The 20,443-nt window shown below is 44.3% G+C and overlaps 1 protein-coding gene across 2 annotated transcripts in view; it reads right to left on the bottom strand.

The window, feature by feature from the left end:
* The window catches only part of RASIP1 (Ras interacting protein 1), a 1,579,933-nt gene that overhangs the window by 585,592 nt on the left and 973,898 nt on the right, over positions 1–20,443 (bottom strand). The gene's annotated exons all lie outside the window — the stretch shown is intronic.

Raw genomic sequence — 20,443 nt, 5'->3', positions numbered from 1 at the left:
ACTTAATTTTAACCAACAGGCCAGATAGAATAACAGACGTACGAGTGGATGGGCACCTAGGGAATAGTGACCACAATATAATACAATTCCACTTGTCCTTCAGTAAGGTGCCTTGGAGGGGGGTTACAAAAACGCTGAATTTCAGGAAAGCAAAGTTTGATCAGCTTAGAGAAGACCTTCGCCAAATTGATTGGGACAATGTCCTCAAAAATGGGAGCACAGAAAATAAGTGGGAAATTTTTAAATCAGTATTAAACACCCACTGCGAGCTAGCCATACCATACAGAAATAAAAGGGCTAGGAACAGGAGAAAACCAATGTGGCTAAATAAGGAGGTAAAAGGGGCAATGAATAATAAGAAAAAGGCATTTAAAAAGCTAAAACAAGAAGGCAGCGAGGAAGCATTAAAAATATATAGAGAAAAAAATAAAATGTGTAAAAAACAAATATATTTAGCAAAAGTAGAAACTGAGAGACTCATTGCTAAGGAAAGCAAAACAAATCCCAAACTATTCTTTAATTATATAAACAGAAAAAAGATTAAAATTGATGGTGTTGGCCCTTTAAAGAATAATGAGGGTAAAATCATAGAAAGCGATGTGGGAAAAGCAAATGTTTTAAATACTTTTTTCTCAACTGTGTTCACACAGGAAAAGCATATGCCAGGGGAAATGCAGAGTGATCATGTAAATGCCCCATTAAGTATGACCTGCCTAACCCAGGAAGAAGTGCAGAACCGACTTAGTAACATTAAAATTGACAAATCACCAGGCCCTGATGGCATTCACCCTCGGGTATTAAGGGAGTTAAGTAATGTGATAGACAGGCCTCTATTCCTTTTATTTAAAGACTCTATAGAAACTGGGTCTGTTCCACTGGATTGGCGGCTAGCAAATGTGGTACCAATATTCAAAAAAGGGTGCAAAAGGGAACCTGGAAACTATAGGCCGGTAAGCTTAACATCTGTTGTGGGTAAAATGTTTGAAGGGTTTTTAAGGGATACTATTATGGAATGTCTCAATGTTAATAACTGTTTAACTCCATATCAACATGGATTTATGAAGGATCGCTCCTGTCAAACTAACCTGATCAGCTTCTATGAGGATGTAAGCTCTCACATGGACCGAGGAGAATCATTGGATGTCATTTATCTCGACTTCGGTAAAGCATTTGACACTGTCCCACATAAAAGACTGCTAAGTAAAATGAGAAAGCTTGGGCTCGGGGAAAATGTGTGTAGATGGGTAGGTAGCTGGCTTAGTGGTAGAAAACAAAGAGTGGTTATTAATGGTGCATACTCAGATTGGGCCAGGGTTACTAGTGGGGTGCCACAGGGGTCTGTATTGGGCCCCCTACTATTTAATATATTTATTAATGATCTGGTGGATGGTTTACAGAGTAAAATATCAGTATTTGCAGATGATACAAAACTATGTAAGGTAGTTAACACAAAGGAGGACAGTTTGCAACTACAGATGGACTTGAGTAAATTGGAGAATTGGGCTGAAAAATGGCAAATGAGGTTTAACACAGATAAGTGTAAGGTTATGCACATGGGAAGGAGAAACAGATGCTACGATTACTTACTAAATGGGAAACTGCTGGGGAAATCAGACATGGAAAAAGACTTAGGCATCTTAGTGAATAAGAATCTAAATTGGAGTGCCCAGTGTCAGGCAGCAGCCACCAAAGCAAATAGGGTGATGGGATGCATTAGAAGAGGTCTGGGGGCACGAGATGAAAACATCATTCTCCCTCTGTACAAATCACTAGTCAGACCACACTTGGAGTATTGTGTGCAATTTTGGGCGCCGGTGCTGAAGAAAGACATTACTGAACTTGAAAGTGTTCAGAGGCGGGCTACTAAAATAATAAATGGAATGGGTGCATTACAATACACGGAAAGGTTATCAAAATTAGGTCTATTTACTCTAGAAAAGAGAAGACTTAGGGGAGACCTAATAAATATGTACAAATATATCAGAGGGCCATATAGAGATCTCTCCCATGATCTGTTTGTACCAAGGACTATGACAAGAACAAGGGGGCATTCTTTTCGATTGGAGGAAAGAAAATTCCTACATCAGCATAGAAAAGGGTTCTTCACGGTAAGAGCAGTGAGGCTCTGGAACTCTCTTCCTGAGGAAGTGGTGATGGCCAACTCACTGAATGAATTTAAGAGAGGAATGGATGCATTTCTTGTTAGCAAAAGTATAGAAGGTTATAAATAGCATAATCTTACAGGTAGATAGAAGAGCGACCTAGATTATTAGAGGAATGGGTGGGCTGCAATACCAAGACAGGTTATTAAACTTGGGGTTAGTTAGTTAGGAAAAACAAAGGCTTAGGGGGATCTAATCACAATGTATAAATATATGAGGGGACAGTACAGAGACCTTTCCAAAGATCTCTTTACACCTAGGCCTGCGACTGGAACACGGGGGCATCCGCTACGTCTTGAGGAAAGAATGTTTAATCATAATCACAGATGAGGATTCTTTACTGTACGAGCAGTGAGACTATGGAGCTCTCTGCCGTATGATGTTGTATTGAGGGATTCACAAGTAAAATTTAAGCAGAGCCTGATCGCATTAATTGAAAAATATAATATTACCAGTTATGTATATTGGATTTTATGACAGGGTGTTGATCCAGGGAACTAGTCTGATTGCCGTATGTGGAGTCAGGAAGGAATTTTTTTCCCCATTGGAGCTTATTTGACACATTGGGGTTTTTTTGCCTTCCTCTGGATCAACATGTTAGGCTACAGGTTGAACTAGATGGACTTAGAGTCTCCCTTCAACCTTAAAAACTATGAAACTATGAAAAATAGAGGTTATAGCTCTAGATGTATCAAAAGAGGTTACCAAAGGGCAAAGACCACCCCAAGAGATCAGCTTTTGTTGAGCACAGGGAAGAATCAACAAACAGATTCAACCATTAGATTCATCTCCACATACAACAACCAGTGGGAAGAAATCCGGAAAATCCTTGGTCGGCACTGGTCCATTTTACAAACAAAACTGTTCTGCCTTCTTTCACGTAACGCTGTGAATCTCTAGCATACAGCTAAACCCTCGTTCACATTTCAAATAAACAGACTGTGGAGTTCAATAGCCTTGATTTATTAGCTGGTAACGTGAACTTGATTGCAGTATATGTGGAATATACAGTGAATATAGGAATATCCAAGATGCAGTTGAATACGGAATACGGTATATCCAAGATACTGTTTTATACGGGTAAAAACTATAACAAGAAAATGATTACAGTCAGTACAGTGTTAATACAAAGTTAACATAGCAGAACGGTGCATGAGATACAGTTCTTATGAGAATGTAGGTGAAAGGTCACTGCATCTGCAATACTTAGAAAATCTTATCTATACAAACAAGACAGGGATGACACTAAAGGTGTAGAATTACAATGTACAATGCATTTACTATACTCTTCCATCTAAGATTCTATCACTAACACATGTAATTTGCTTTGCTCACCGGATTACACTAGGCAGGGGTGAATGTACAGAGAGGTAAGTCGGCATTTCCTTTCCTGACAAATCCAAAGAGAAAGTGGCTCCAGGCTTCTTCTCAGCTCAGGGAGGCATTCCTTACCCAGAATACTTTTAGCTTAAAGGGAAACTCAGCAATTCAAAAGAATAACAACGACCTCTAGGGGTTGTAACAGAAATTGCAATGAATGACTATTAGCAGGCTGCCATGAGGCAGACCACTCCCCGCTTGGAGTCAACGGATGCCACTATTTTGTTCTTTTGGGGAAATCAGTAACACAAGTTCGGTTACAGGCCAGAGGAACAGTTTGTTCTCCCCAAGCTTGCACACTCTGACCTCTACCTTACGCACTTTCCCATCCTTGCTGGGAAAAGGTTTGGTGACTAGGCCAAGTGGCCACTCATTCCGATGTGCTTGACTGTCTTTCAGAAGTACAACAACATCGCCAGGTTTGAGGTTTGGGTGGTCTTTCTGCCACTTCGTCCTAGTTTGCAGAGTGGAAAGGTACTGCCTTTTCCATCTGTCCCAAAAGACATTGGCTACATTTTGTATAATGCGGAGTATTACGATCTTAACTCTTTCCAGATTAGAAGCGGTGAATGCATGCTTGCAGTGATGCCATCCTCTACAAGGTCTCTGACTTGTAGGTAGTGTTATCTTGTAGGAAAGAATTACATGAAGTAGAAAAGCGATGGCTCGAACGAGTGACTTCCAAGTCGAGAACCTGCTGAATCGATGAGATTTGAGGTGATTACTTGATGTCACTGTATGTAGAACAGACACTTGAGGACAAAGCTCTTCATCGTCATCTGGGTCCACTAGCTCAAATGTATCAGACTCTCTGATGTCAGGCATCAAACAGTGCAAGAAGGCAGGACCTGTGAACCATGAAGTGTCTCTCAGATGACTTGGTGCAACGGATCTAGTCGCGTGGTCTGCAGGATTGTGATGGGTAGACACGTAGTGCCATTGACTAGGGCAAGTGGATCTTCTTATCCTTAGTACCCGGTTGCTGACGTAGACATAGAAGCGTTGCGATTCATTGCAGATATACCCAAGTACCACTTTGCTATCTGTATAAAATTTGACGTCTTTGATCTCCAGACTCATCCCATCTGAGATAAGTTCGGCCAATTCAACCGCGAGGACGGCAGCGCAGAGCTCAAGTCTGGGTATCGTGTATTCACGGAGTGGCGCCAGTTTTGCCCGGCTCATAACGAAACTATGTGGCTCTGTTCATTTGCATCTGTGGTTTTGATGTACGCTACTGCTGCGATCGCTTTGACTGATGGGTCACAGAAGACACAAAGTTTTTGTGTTTTGACTTCCGTGGATGGCACAGGAGCATACGGTCGTTTTACACGGAGGTCGGTCAAGGCTTCGAGAGACTCCTCCACTCAGTCCACAGATCTGCTTTTTCTGCTGGAAGTGGATCATCCCAATCAGATGTCTCTTGGGTGAAGTCCCTTAGCATCATCTTGCCTTGGATGGTTACTGGAGCCACGAATCCCAATGGGTCGTACAAGCTATTCACAAAAGAAAGAACTCCTCTGCGCGTGAAGGGTTTCTCGTCTTTGTTGATCTGAAAGGTGAAGGCATCCGTCTTCAAATCCCATAGCAATCCTAGGCTCCGCTGCATAGGAAGGGAGTCAATGCTTAGGTCTAAGTCCTTTAGATCGTTGGAATAGTCTTGAGAGGGAAAGGCTTCCATCAATTCTCGGCTGTTGGAGGCAATTTTATGCAACCTCAGGTTAGACAGAGCAAGCATTTCTTGAGCCCTTTTTAGCAGACTGATTGCAGCTTCAGTTGTTGGTGTGGACTTCAGGCAGTTGTCTACATAGAAGTCTTTTTCTACGAAGGATCTGACATCTGACCCATACTTTTCTTCACCCTCTTTGGCGGAATTTCTGAGGCCGTAGATAGCGACTGCTGGGGAAGGACTGTTCCCAAAGATGTGTACCCTCATCCGGTACTCTGCAATGTCTTTATTGGGGGGGTCGTTGTCGCGATACCAGAAGAACCTCAAATAGTTTCTGTGTTCCTCTTTGACGAGAAAACAGTGGAACATCTGTTGTATGTCAGCCATGAATGCCACTGAATCCTTGCGGAAACCAAGTAGTACTTCTAGGAGTCTGTTGTTGAGGTCTGGGCCCGACAATAGGACATCATTCAACGAGACATCTTCACATTTGGCGCTCGAGTCGAATACCACTCTTATCTGGCCTGGCTTTTTGGGATGGTACACAGCGAAGATATGTAAGTACCAACACTCCTCGGAGTCTTGAAGTGCGGGTGCGACCTCCGCGTAGTTGTTCTGTAAGATCTTCTCCATGAAGGTAAAGAAGTGTTCTCTTGTCTCAGGTGACCTCTGAAGTTTGTGCTTGAGGGAGATGAAGCGATTGTAGACCATTTCCCTGTTTGGTAGGTGTCGTCTCCGAGGTCGAAATGGTAGTGGTGCGACCCAACTGTTTGATTTGTCTTTGACTATTTCCCGATCCATGGTGTCCAAGAACATCCTATCTTCTATGGACATTGCTGTCTTGTTGTCTTCCTTTGTCCTGTGGAAGACTGCACACCCTATGTGGTTTTGTTCACCTTCCCAAGCGTGGTCTTCGTTGGAAGGAAGTTAGAAAGGGCAAGGCAGAGGTGTGCTGCACGGTAACTCCTTTACCAGCAGACTATTCTGACATGGCTGGAAGAGAGACGAGCGTCCATTTTCTAATGTATTGGTGAGCATACTGTTGACTGAGGTTGACTTGTGTGCTCCTCCTAGACAGACGTCTCCTATAATGACCCATCCAAGATCGAGCTTCTTTGCGTATGGAGCGTTTTGGAAGCCGTTGATGTATTCTCTAGTCTTGTGAACTCATAGTATATCTCTTCCCAAGAGTAAAGCTATTGGGGCTTCTGGGTCCAACTCAGGTATCAGGTGAGCTATACGCTTCAGATGGGGGTGATGAGCAGCTACCTCCGGTGAAGGAATCTCAGACCTGTTGTCGGGAATCTGATTGCACTCCAGTATGGTCGGTAATGATAGACAGATCTGGCCATCTACAGACTCCACTTTGTATCCGGTTGCTTTCCTCCCCGCCGTCTCGACAGTACCTGCGCATGTCTTCAAGGAATAGGGAGAATCGGGGCCTACAATGCTGAAGTTGTTGAAGAAGATGGATGTGCCTAGCGATCTGTTGCTCTGGTCATCCAGGATTGCATATATCTTGATCGCTTTGTCCCTATGGCCTGCTGGGTAGACTCGGACAAGGCAGATTTTTGAACAGGATCTTCCTCCTACGGGTCCTCCGCAGATCTCGGTACATTGAGAGGTGACCTCAGGGGAGTCCACATCAGTATCCTTCTGCTTGGCATTGTGCTCCTCTGCTTGTGACAACACTCGTGGGGGTGGTCCAGGGTGTAAGGCTGTATTGTGATCCGTGCTGCTGCATTCTGCACATTTCACGCTAGCTTCACAATTACTGGCGAGGTGTGATGTTGTAGCACAGCATTTGAAGCAGATGTTGTTTCAATTGAGGAAACCTTTGCGATCCTCTAAAGACTTCTCCCTGAAGGCTCTGCATTTTAGTAGCGGATGCGGTTTCTTGTGTAGCGGACACTGCTTACTGACATCTTGAGGTCTGTTCTCTTCTGGAGGTGGCTTACAAGCATGTTGAGAGGGTCCTGAGGAAACGATGTTAGTTTTGTGGACTGCCACGAGTGTCCTACTGAGTTTGACACCGGGGGTAGTGGGACACGACAGGGTGAAGTCAAAACTGGGGTCATTTCTGACTTTAGCTTGTTGAACAACAAAATTTACAAATACAGTGAAAGGAGGAAAAGGCACATTATGAATTTGTTTGTACCACGAACCACATGTGACCCGCTTTTCTTGTAGGTTGTAAGGAAGTTTCTGCACTATCAGATTAACTCCCCTGGCAGTGTCCAGGAAAGCCAATCCGGGCAAATTTCCTTCCTCCTGGGCAACCTGTAACTCTATCAACACATCACTCAGTTCTCTAAGTTTTTGATAACCTTTAGGCCCTATCTTAGGAAAACCATCAATTCTTTGGTATAAAGCATTTTCAATGGCTTCTATGGACCCATAGCATTCATCAAGTCTTTCCCACACCTTATGTAGGCCTGTGGCTGGATGCTTTATGTTAATGTCTCTTAGTCGTTTGGCGTGCTAAGCCGACTCATTCCCAAGCCAATTTACTAGGAGATCTAACTCCTCGCTACAAGAAAGGTCCAGACCCTGAATGGTGTTCTGGAACGAGGCTCGCCATGACCTATAGTTCTCAGCTTTGTCAGTGAACTTTACAAGTCCCTTGGTAACCAGTTCTCGGCGAGCAAAGAACTTTGCAAAGTCCATGGTAGCTTGGTTGGTGCTGGTGCGAGCTGGTGTGTTATAGTCATGTCTAATGTGTGATGTATAACCATACCTTTTAGGAGCTTTAGTCTCAGAGTAGTCTGTATAATACCGTTCTGAAGCAAAGTGTGTCCCTCTAATTCGGGATAGAGGTGATACCTTCTGTTCTGTAGAACTGTAGTTGTAGTCGACGTCGACCTGCTGCATACTTTCTTGCTTACAGTACTGCAGTTCGGGATGGAGTCTCTGGTAGTTAATATAGGCTGATTGATGTCGTGGATCAGGGTTGTCATCCGTTCCAGGATGCTAGTGGACATACTCTGAGACGCGTTGGGTTGGATCTTGTTGCTCTATGTCTGGTCCAAGTACGTTGCTGCGTTCCTCAGATTCAGAATACTCCACGGCCTCCAGGAACTCTGCTTTGGCTATTGCCGCTGCTGCCTCCTTTTCTGCAATAAGTTTGTCCAGAGAGGCCTGCAGGCGTGCTTTTTCAGCTTCTTGTTCAGCTAGCAAGCGTGTTCTTTCTGCTTGCAGACATGCACTTTCTGCTTCCAGGCGTGCTCTTTCTGCATCTTGGTCTGCTTGTCTTAGCTTTAGTTGCATCTCTTGTGCAGCGAAGGTGGATTTTACTTTTGCAGCCTCAGCTTCTGCACGAGCGAGAGCAGCGAACTCTTTCACTGAAGACTTGTTAGAGCAGCTTGCTCGGGACCTTGTCCTGACTGAGGGTGCTCGGGATGCAGACATTGTGCACTCAGCTGTGGATTGATGATAACTTGGGCGGAAAAGCTGGGTCTATACGTGAACGAGTTCCGCGTGGCGGGAAAGGTGTCATGCTTGCTGAGGAGGACTGCGGCCTTGAACCCTGCGGCTGTATGGCAGCTGCTGTAGTACCTGTATGTGGTGCAGTGTGGGTGATAGCGGTCCCATGCAGTCTATTCAACTACCGCCTGCGGTCAGTGTCCGTTTTTACTGTTCTGCCTTCTTTCACGTAACACTGTGAATCTCTAGCATACAGCTAAACCCTCGTTCACATTTCAAATAAACAGACTGTGGAGTTCAATAGCTTTGATTTATTAGCTGGTAACGTGAACTTTATTGCAGTATACGTGGAATATACAGTGAATATAGGAATATCCAAGATGCAGTTGAATACGGAATACGGTATATCCAAGATACTGTTTTATACGGGTAAAAACTATAACAAGAAAATTATTACAGTCAGTACAGTGTTAATACAGAGTTAACATAGCATAACGGTGCATGAGATACAGTTCTTATGAGAATGTAGGTGAAAGGTCACTGCATCTGCAATACATAGAAAATCTTATCTATACAAACAAGACAGGGATGACACTAAAGGTGTAGAATTACAATGTACAATGCATTTACTACACTCTTCCATCTAAGATTCTATCACTAACACATGTAATTTGCTTTGCTCACCGGATTACACTAGGCAGGGGTGAATGTACAGAGAGGTAAGTCGGCATGTCCTTTCCTGACAAATCCAAGGAGAAAATGGCTGCAGGCTTCTTCTCAGCTCAGGGAGGCATTCCTTACCCAGAATACATTTAGCTTAAAGGGAAACTCAGCAATTCAAAAGAATAACAACGACCTCTAGGGGTTGTAACAGAAATTGCAATGAATGACTATTAGCAGGCTGTCATGAGGCAGAACAAGAACCTTTGTTTAAAAATGTACTCCCGGAACGTCCAGTATTAACGTCCCGAAAGGGAAAAATCTCAAGAACCACCTAGTTCGAAGTCATTATGTATGCAAGTCCGGTTTACCCTTCGATATAGGAAAACCTAAATGGGGGTGCTATCCGTGTGGTACATGCTTGTCATGCCGCAATATTGAGAGGGCGAAATCTTTCATGTCGGCGGATGGGAAAAAAGAGTTCGAGATCAGACACTACATTTCATACAGCACCGAATATGTGTTTTTTTTTGCCCGATGTGGCTGTGGACTAATCTATGTAGGATTGACATCGAGGCAATTCCGTATTCGGGTGCGTGAACATGTAAGAAAGAATTAATTGATCTTGAGTCTCTAAAAACCATCCCCCGACATTTTAAACTTCACCATGGTTGTGACCCGTCCTCCCTAAAAGTGAGGGGCATTGACAAACTCCATCTGGGGGCACATGGTGGTAACCACAACCAGGCCTTTGCGAGGCTGGAGTGTCGATGGATATCGACACTAGGCACACTGTCACCACACGGCCTAAATGAGAAACTATCTTTCTCATGTTTTCTCTAATCTGGGTATTTAGATTGGTTAATGTATGGTTATTTGTCTGTCTCCTTGCATCAGAATTTAATGGTGTCTCCGTTTTTTCTGTGTTTTCTATTTTTATTTTTGTGTCAGCACGAATTAATCTTTGCTCTATGGATTGGAGGGTTGATCCGTTTGGATTTTTGGAGTGGACAATGTGGACATAATCTTTATTTCATCACCTAACAACATATCTGTTGGACGAGATGTGGCCTTTTGAATTCCGTCGGATCATGTAGCCAACAATTGTCATATTAAGCATGCAAATATATCTTTTTTGTGGGGTGTTCTGTCTCATGGGTGATAACAATCATCGGGATATGTATTTATGTGTACAGACACCTCTTGTACAGTTAGGTCCAGAAATATTTGGACAGTGACACAAGTTTTGTTATTTTAGCTGTTTACAAAAACATGTTCAGAAATACAATTATATATATAATATGGGCTGAAAGTGCACACTCCCAGCTGCAATATGAGAGTTTTCACATCCAAATCGGAGAAAGGGTTTAGGAATCATAGCTCTGTAATGCATAGCCTCCTCTTTTTAAAGGGACCAAAAGTAATTGGACAAGGGACTCTAAGGGCTGCAATTAACTCTGAAGGCGTCTCCCTCGTTAACCTGTAATCAATGAAGTAGTTAAAAGGTCTGGGGTTGATTACAGGTGTGTGGTTTTGCATTTGGAAGCTGTTGCTGTGACCAGACAACATGCGGTCTAAGGAACTCTCAATTGAGGTGAAGCACAACATCCTGAGGCTGAAAAAAAAGAAAAAATCCATCAGAGAGATAGCAGACATGCTTGGAGTAGCAAAATCAACAGTCGAGTACATTCTGAGAAAAAAGGAATTGACTGGTGAGCTTGGGAACTCAAAAAGGCCTGGGCGTCCACGGATGACAACAGTGGTGGATGATCGCCGCATACTTTCTTTGGTGAAGAAGAACCCGTTCACAACATCAACTGAAGTCCAGAACACTCTCAGTGAAGTAGGTGTATCTGTCTCTAAGTCAACAGTAAAGAGAAGACTCCATGAAAGTAAATACAAAGGGTTCACATCTAGATGCAAACCATTTATCAATTCCAAAAATCGACAGGCCAGAGTTAAATTTGCTGAAAAACACCTCATGAAGCCAGCTCAGTTCTGGAAAAGTATTCTATGGACAGATGAGACAAAGATCAACCTGTACCAGAATGATGGGAAGAAAAAAGTTTGGAGAAGAAAGGGTACGGCACATGATCCAAGGCACACCACATCCTCTGTAAAACATGGTGGAGGCAACGTGATGGCATGGGCATATATGGCTTTCAATGGCACTGGGTCACTTGTGTTTATTGATGACATAGCAGACAAGAGTAGCCGGATGAATTCTGAAGTTTACCGGGATATACTTTCAGCCCAGATTCAGCCAAATGCTGCAAAGTTGATCGGACGGCGCTTCATAGTACAGATGGACAATGACCCCAAGCATACAGCCAAAGCTACCCAGGAGTTCATGAGTGCAAAAAAGTGGAACATTCTGCAATGGCCAAGTCAATCACCAGATCTTTACCCAATTGAGCATGCATTTCACTTGCTCAAATCCAGACTTAAGACGGAAAGACCCACAAACAAGCAAGACCTGAAGGCTGCGGCTGTAAAGGCCTGGCAAAGCATTAAGAAGGAGGAAACCCAGCGTTTGGTGATGTCCATGGGTTCCAGACTTAAGGCAGTGATTGCCTCCAAAGGATTCGCAACAAAATATTGAAAATAAAAATATTTTGTTTGGGTTTGGTTTATTTGTCCAATTACTTTTGACCTCCTAAAATGTGGAGTGTTTGTAAAGAAATGTGTACAATTCCTACAATTTCTATCAGATATTTTTGTTCAAACCTTCAAATTAAACGTTACAATCTGCACTTGAATTCTGTTGTAGAGGTTTCATTTCAAATCCAATGTGGTGGCATGCAGAGCCCAACTCGTGAAAATTGTGTCACTGTCCAAATATTTCTGGACCTAACTGTATATAGATTGAGATAATGGGTTATTGGCACTTGGATCATTGGTATTGTAAAGCAGTATGCTTTTTCCTGTTTCCTTCCCGTCCATGTATATTTATACAAATGTATGCATAGATGCACCTCTTTTATGTGCACAATAGGGCGGGGGTTTGATATATGTTTTTGTCATTAATTTAACCAATTTACCCATGACTGATATAAAACCCTGCTCGACATAGTACTATGGTTTCTGTGAAATTACCTGCTACATGCGCTGACCAATATATGAAATTTGTCCCCTATATGCTATTATCCAAGTAATGCCATATTCTTTTATATTATATGCTTAATGGATTTTAGCACTCAATACTTCTATGGGATGTATTTATGTGCTTTTCTGGTTTCTCATGTGCGTTATGCCTATGAGTTACATTTAATGTTTGACTGCCCAGAAATGCTCATGTGCGTCCTGTTTTGGTTACTTACGTGCGTCGCCATTTGACAACTCATGTGGAACAATATTCTGTTGAGTGATGCTCACGTGCGTCGCCGCGGCGTCCTTTGTGCGTCGCCACGGTGACTCACGTGGGGCATTCAATTCATTCGGCTCATATCTCTACCCCTCTTCATGTTATGTGACGCTCACGTGCGTCGTTGTGGCGGCTTATGTGCGCCATCATGGCGACGCGCGTGTGGCATCAATGTAATTTGCCCAAATTTTTGCCCACTTCCAGAATGGCCACGTCCTGGGCGCGCATGCGCGGCGGAATCCCATCGCCACCATCCTGGTCTGACGGCTTCCTGAACGGAATAGGGCAGGTTCTGTGTGACGACACTGTGCACTCGCGTCACTTCCGGGAATTGCCTGATGACGCTGATGCGGCTACAGTCCCGCCCCCCATGCGGCCGTTTTCGGGATACGTGGTTGTGATTACCTACCATCACTATAAAATGACCCCCCTATCCAGACACCATGCAACGGCCCCCCGAGGAAGGTTACGAAACGCGTTGGGGCCCGTTTGTCAATCTGCCAGCATCGTTAAAATATGGGTAAGCTCAGTTAACCCTTTAATGATTGCAGCCTGTGTTATGTTACTGAATGGGTCCATGTCATTTTGACATTACAGAGCTTTGTCAAAGGACTGGCTTTGTGTTGTATTCTCACATATTTTGGTAACATTTCACAACCTTACACACAGGTTCTTTTTGTTTTACATCTGGGTACAACTTGACTCTCTGAGCTACCCATCTCCTGATTTGCTGGCTTATGGTGCTCCCTGGAGCTCTCACTTTTCACCTGATTGTTTACTCTGTCAATGTTATTCCTTTTTAAATATCTCCTTTTGTAACTATTTATGTGATAAATTCTTAATAAAGATTTTTTGTATTTTTTTATTAAGAGGATGTCTTTGGATTATTTTATTCACATTTTTTGGGTTGTTAATCTCCTCTTCTCTATTTTCACAATAGTATTGCTTGCTGTGTCCCAGTTTAGGCCATCCTCCCGGGAGCTTCGACTCCTCAGCCCCTCACACTATGAGGGCTACTATTTCACTTTTCCTGAAGGCTCCAACCCCCGGTTTCCTCTCCCTTTGAGAGCTTCTACTACACTTCCTTTCCCTTTGCTCCCCTGGAGCCGACTGACTCGTCACCCCCCACCAGTCTGCCTGACCCTCAAGGTGGGCGGAACTTTCCTGCTAGACCTAGCCACTGGCTTGTCTGTCCTGTTCTGGTGTGAATGTGGAGTGGGGTGTGAATGTGAATGCGGTTGGTAGCAATACCACTGGGTGGACCCTGGAACCAAGGAGGGTGGATTCTGCACTATATGGATAGGAGTGCAGTTCCCTGTGACACCCGGACTAGTGCAGAGGCGTCAAATTCCCCCTTGGTTAAACGTAGCTCGTCCCCGAGCTACAGGACACACTGAGGTTTATTAAAACTCCTCCTGTAAGTAGAAAAAGGGGTTGCATTTTAATGACAGTTTCTCATCCCACACAGGGGAGGCATATTCTTAAATGTTGCAAAAGAAAACTCACAGAGTCCACATTCCCCATGTCCCAGATTCCTTCAACCCGCCACCCAAAAACACCTGGACCCGCTGGTTCCTACTTGGGTTCATGACAGGGTTAAAGTCCGGGCAGAAATAACAGTCAACAACTTTAAGCAACAGCTGCTAGAGCAGCCTCCTTTTGCAGCTTGCCTTCCCTCATCCCACCACCCCAACCACCCGAATCCCCAGTGCCACCTTCACTCACGGTGCTGCACTGTCCTGAGTTCCTTGTAGTTGTCTGTGGTGACGGGTGCAGCTGCTTTCAGTCCTTCAGACGAACCGGGTAACCCTGTAAAGCCGTTACCCTCTGCACCATCCTCCATCGAGGGCCTCTGGTACCACCTCCTTGGGGCACACTGCTTCAGACCCTGATGGCCATTTTATTTTTCACAAAGCATTATAAAAAGGTTCAACAAGGAAGGCGCCACTTGAAACATTAACACCTTTGCCACTCTCCACCTGGGATCCAGATGGCCTTCTCCAATTAACACGAAAAGGTTCAACAAGGGCGATAAGTCCTGGAACAGTCATTTTTTTAAACTCTTTAACTAACTTGCGGGTAGCTGTCCAGATTTAGCTACCACTGCTGCATACGAATTCCTGCGGCTCTGGCAGCTACCGGGCGGCCGCGCGGCAGTGGAACTGGCCTCTCAACAGGCTTCACCTCCGCTGGGGTAGATAAAGAAACCGGCTGTTCCACAGCCGGGATTGCAGAGTCCGGGTGCTCCGTACCGGGGTATTGGCCTGGTGATGCGGTCTGGTTGGGCCGGTGCTGGGACTGAAGGCATTGCAGCCTGGTCTGGTCTGGCCGGTGGTGAGGCCGGAGGTGTTGTAGCCTGCACTTTGTAGACTGGGGCTGGAGGTTCCGCCGCCGGTGTTGGGAGTAGCGGCTCGGCGTCCGCCGAGGGCGAGGGTGACGGTGGCTGGATGCTTGCAACGGGCGGGGGCAGACCGGATCTCGTGGCCGGGTAGGAAGGGTCAACTGGGACTAGGTAGCTGCTTACCCGCTCCTCTCGTGGGACCTCTATCTCACGGGCCCGCACCGCCACAGCCAGACTCATCTCTTCTCTCCATTGGTCCAGGATGTAGAGGAACTGCGTCCACATCCTCCTGCAGAGCTGCTTGGTTTCTTGCTCTATCCAGGTCGCGGTCCCAGGAGCAGCGCGCTCCGGTGACCAGTCCCTTGCTGCCGCCATCTTGCCTCTGCGGTGTCCAGGAACTTTATGGAAGAGTCCTGGCGCCCCTGCTCCACTTCCGCTGCTACATTCCGTCACGCCCCCTTGGTTTTCGCCAGCCACTCACTTTCGCGCTGGGGAACCCTCGGAACTACCAGTTCCAGCCACACTCTCAGGACGAAGGGCGGGGCTTCAGCTTTGCATGCTTTTGGTCAGGAAGATGGTGTTTTGGCGCCAAAGATGGCGGAAAACAGCAGGAACGGAATCTTGACACCGCAGCTTGGACTTTCAAGGCGCACATCACCCAGGTTAGTGGGTCCTGTCCGAATCCTGTGCGTGACACCAAGTTATGAGGTGAGCCGCCCCTGCAGCGGTCGAATCACTCGGATCCGAGGGTAGCTACTCGTGGCTCAAGGGTCTCCAGACCCAGGGGCTTGCGGCCACTTCAAATGAAAAGGGAGCTATTTACAGGGGACAGAGAGTTTGTGACGCCACTCGTGGTGTGTGGTAACGGGGACTACCGCCGCTGCCGATGGAAGTGCCCGGGGGAGATGGAATGGGGGCAGCCAGATGACGTTTCCCTCCACGGGTAGGGGAAGGCCCTGGGACTCTTGATGGCGGAATGCAGGGGAGCGCAGGGCTTGTTGGAAGCAGGGGAGGACCATGTACTCACTCAGGCTGGTAATCGTGGTGCTGGATGATGTTTTGTAAAGTCATTACACACACATGCTGCAGGTGAACCAAAAGTCCCAGTGCACTGCTGCCGCTTGGGAAGGGGAGCAAGTCCAGGTATCCACTCTCAATAGTATTGCTTTGCTGTGTCTTAATTTAGTCCATCCTCCCGGGAGCTTCGACTCCTCAGCCCCTCACACTATGAGGGCTACTACTTCACTTTTCCTGTGGGCTCCAACCCCTGGTTCCCTCTCCCTTTGAGAGCTTCTACTACACTTTCTCTCCCTTTGTTCCCCTGGAGCTGACTGACTCGTCACCCCCCCACCAGTCTGCCTGACCCTCAAGGTGGGTGGCACTCTCCTGCTAGACCAACCCACTGGCTTGTCTGTCCTGTACTGATGGGAGTGTGGATTTGGGGTTTGAATGCGGTTGGTAGCAATACCACTGGGTGGACCCTGGAACCAAGGAGGGTGGGTTCTGCACTATAAGGACAGGAGTGCAGTTCCCTGACTAGTGCAGGGGCGTCACACTGGAAGTGTGGACCCTGTGGGGAAGTATGTGTCCGAACTCCGATCCTTGATTTACTGCTGATGCCCCCGGATCTGTAGATCAGTGAAGTCCATGCAGGTCCCTCTACTGTGCAGGAATTTCCCAGGCCGTCTGAAACTGTCACCTGGCCAAGCGCCCTGTGCCCCATGCGTGCTTCGGTCCCAGTGGTACTTGGATGTACCTCTCTCCTGTGCCCCTGGGTCATGACCCAGCTCGAGGCACGTCTGTGCATTTCACTGTGCACCACTCATCTGACCTGTCCACCCCCACCAGGCTGTCTAGTTCCCCGGTCAGGCTCTGCCAATGGGTGGCCCTCCCATTATTTGACTAGCAGTGCCCCCTAGTGTGGTGTGGGAACTAGGATTTTAGGTGTGTGTAGGTGTTACTGGCACTGGCGTTCCAGGTCCCAGAGGGTAGGCCCTGCATCCTTGTGGGGATGCAGTACCTAGTAGTGCCCTGAGTGGCTCAGAGGTGCTACACTAGGAAATGCTATATGCTAATGACACTTGGCTCAAACTCTGCTGTGAACTTGAGCCAAGTGTCATTCACTCAGCGTAAAAAAACTGGAGAAAAACGGGTTTTTTTGCCACGCTAAGAAACCATGAGCATGAATATAACAATTTGTTCTCTTATTTAGGTCATTCCAACGCGTTTCGGAGACTCATCTGCCTCCTTCCTTAGGGAAAAGAATCTTACAGACAATGAGGATTTACCCTTATGAAGTAGCGTATAGAAAAAAAGTGTGTGCAACCAATCGTGACGTCATCACTCCATATGTTCCTGGGTGATGACTCATTGCCTCGTGGAATAAGACTGTGTCGTGGTATATACATCTCAGATTTTAACGTATTTCACACTGCAAATATATAATTGAATAAATAAATAAACAAATATCTTGTTTAACTGGCTGTTATATATATATATATATATATATATATATATATATAAGTAATCATATAGATAAAAGAGTAGTTCTCATGTCTGGGACAGACTCGAACCATTGGATTTGTGTCTGTATTTTCGTATGTTATTTTACTGCCAATGCTCTATCCAGACAGCTTGGTGCTAAAAAGAACACTCAGAGGAACAACTAAAAGATTAAAAAAAAGGGGGGGCAAGTGTGCGTTTATGATAAAGCATATATTAATGTGAAGTGATTCGGATTTGTGATGTGTTATTTGATATATGTAGAGAGAAAGGAATACATGGTAGTGTGTTGTAGATATATAGAGGAGAGAAATATATATGGAGGTGTTAAAAAGGTGATCCTGTGAAAAGAGGTGGCATGACAGTGAAAGAAGAGAGCCATCCGTGCGTGTCAGCTAGAATATGAATTCAAAAATGAAAGGAAAAAAACGAGCGGTGAATTAGAACGGGAAATTGCAGTGCGCATGCGTGAGGAAGCAAGTTCTCTGTTTGGAAAGGTGATGTGAGTTCAGACCGTGGGAAAATATGAACCGCGCATGATCCCGATGTGTATAAAGAGCAAGTTCCTCACCAGAGGGGGTAATGAAAGTTCAGACCGTGGGAAAAAACTAAGTGCGCAAATGCATAGAGGAAAAAAAGCATTAATCGCAATGTTAGTTATAAGAGAAGGAAAAAGATGCAGTAGTAATGGCAGACAAATAGAAACAGGGACATATACCCTGACTAAATTACATAGATATGTGAATATGTCAAAATATAGAAATATGAATGATATGAAAATATAATATAAAATATGATGAAAATATGTGAGAATGCAGTAGTAATGGCAGACAGATAGGAACAGGGACATATACCCTGACTAAATTACATAGATATGTGAATATGTCAAAATATAGATATATGAATGATGTGAAAATATAATATAAAATATGACGAAAATATGTGAGAATGTGAAATATGTGCATGAAGGTGTCTATGTTTAAAAACAAAGAATAGAAGATATATAAATATGAAAATATAAAAAATATAAAAATACAAAAAAACAAAGATTCTTAGTAGGGGTTGGGTTGAATAAGGATGAACCTATGGCCACGTTGGAATGTTAAAAACACATATGCTTAGAAAATACAATAAAAACATGATAAAAAACATAATTTATCACATACAATATATAGTCTCTAGAAAAGGTATAATCTTTTCGATAACTAAGATTTAGAATTTTTTTAAAAAATTATATATTTCTAAAAAATATATATACATGAATATAAAAGGGATTATAGCACTAAAACCAAAACTAGAAGGGAATCTAAAATAAAAAAGAATAATAGGTATCAATTGGAAACCTGGGTATGGAGAACAGAAAATCCAGCTATCAAAAAAATATATATATGAAATTTATAATAATGGAACGGGGGGGGGAAGGGGGAGGGTAGCAGCTAATAAAACAAATCGGTCACTTCATTTAAGCCAAAGGGCTTCATTGTATTGAGCCTATGAATCCAAAACGTTTCTTTTCTACTCAGGACTTCTGCTCTGTCATTAGCTCTTGTGGGAATCTGTTCAATGGGTGTGATTTTAAAATCCAAGCTTTTATTATGAAAAATTGTACAATGTTTGGATAAACCATGTTGCAAGAAGCCTGTTCTTATATTGTAACGATGGGAGTTCAGCCTATTGTGAAGTGCCTGACTTGTCCTACCCACATATTGTTTACCACATGAACAGTCCACCAAGTATATGACGTGGTCGGATTGACATGTTAAACGATTTTTTATTTGAAAATTTTCAGAATTTCCTAGAGAGCAGAAAGTAGTTCTCCCATGGTAGATGCTCTTACAAGATAGGCAATTTTTAGAGCCACATCTATAGGAACCCACCAGTGTCATGGGTTCTGGACCCGGTATTTTTGTTCTAAGTCTGCTTGGGGCCACTATAGTTTTAATTGTAGGGGCCCACCTGAAAGTGACCCCTGGATTGGAGGGTAAAATTGGCTTAAGGATGGGATCATTAAGCAGAATGTCCCAATGTTTGGTGAGGGTATCCCTTATAATAATGACATTGTCCCCACTATAGGTGGTGATGAAATTCAAGGCAAAATCCTGTTTGCCTTTTAATAAGTTCGAAGGTCCTTTATCATTAGATTGCCCCGGAGGGTAGGGATCAGTACCTTTTTTTATTAAATCAGATTGTTTAAGTTTAAAGGTCTCTCGGTATGCTCTCCGGACCAACGACTTGGGATATTCTTTTTCTGAAAAACGCTCCCTTAAAATCCCTACTTGTTAAAATCAATGTCATTTGTGCAATTCCGCCTAATACGTTTATATTGATTCGAGGGGATGTTGGACAGCCACTTCTCATAATGCTCACTCCCAAAGTGAATGTACCCATTGGCACGAACTTTTTTGAAGAAAATACGTGAAATACGTTAAAATCTGAGATGTATATACCATGACACAGTCTTATTCCACGAGGCAATAAGTCATCACCCAGGAACACATGGAGTGATAACGTCACGATTGGTTGCACACACTTTTTTTCTATACGCTACTTCATAAGGGTAAATCCTCATTGTCTGTAAGATTCTTTTCCCTGAGGAAGGAGGCAGATGAGTCTCTGAAACGCGTTGGAATGACCTAAATAAAAGAACAAATTGTTATATTCATGCTCATGGTTTCTTAGCGAGGCAAAAAAACTCGTTTTTCTCCAGTTTTTTTACGCTGAAAATTTGCTCTGTAACGGGGCCGCCGCTGAACCACCTAAGCGCTCATCCACGTCTGCAAAGGGGTTGTGACTGGCACAACCCTGCCAGGTGAGTGCATTGTTCTTTTTCCTTTTCCACCCTGTAAATCGGGTAAGACCCTATTGCGCCTTTTTCTCTCCCATCAAAGTGTCATTCACTGTGACCGGATTCTCTCAGATAATGGATTTGTATATCAAGTGTA

The sequence above is a fragment of the Anomaloglossus baeobatrachus genome, chromosome 11 (genome assembly GCF_048569485.1).
Source record: "Anomaloglossus baeobatrachus isolate aAnoBae1 chromosome 11, aAnoBae1.hap1, whole genome shotgun sequence".
NCBI lineage: Eukaryota > Metazoa > Chordata > Amphibia > Anura > Aromobatidae > Anomaloglossus > Anomaloglossus baeobatrachus.
This window is presented reverse-complemented; position numbering and strand designations above follow the sequence as displayed.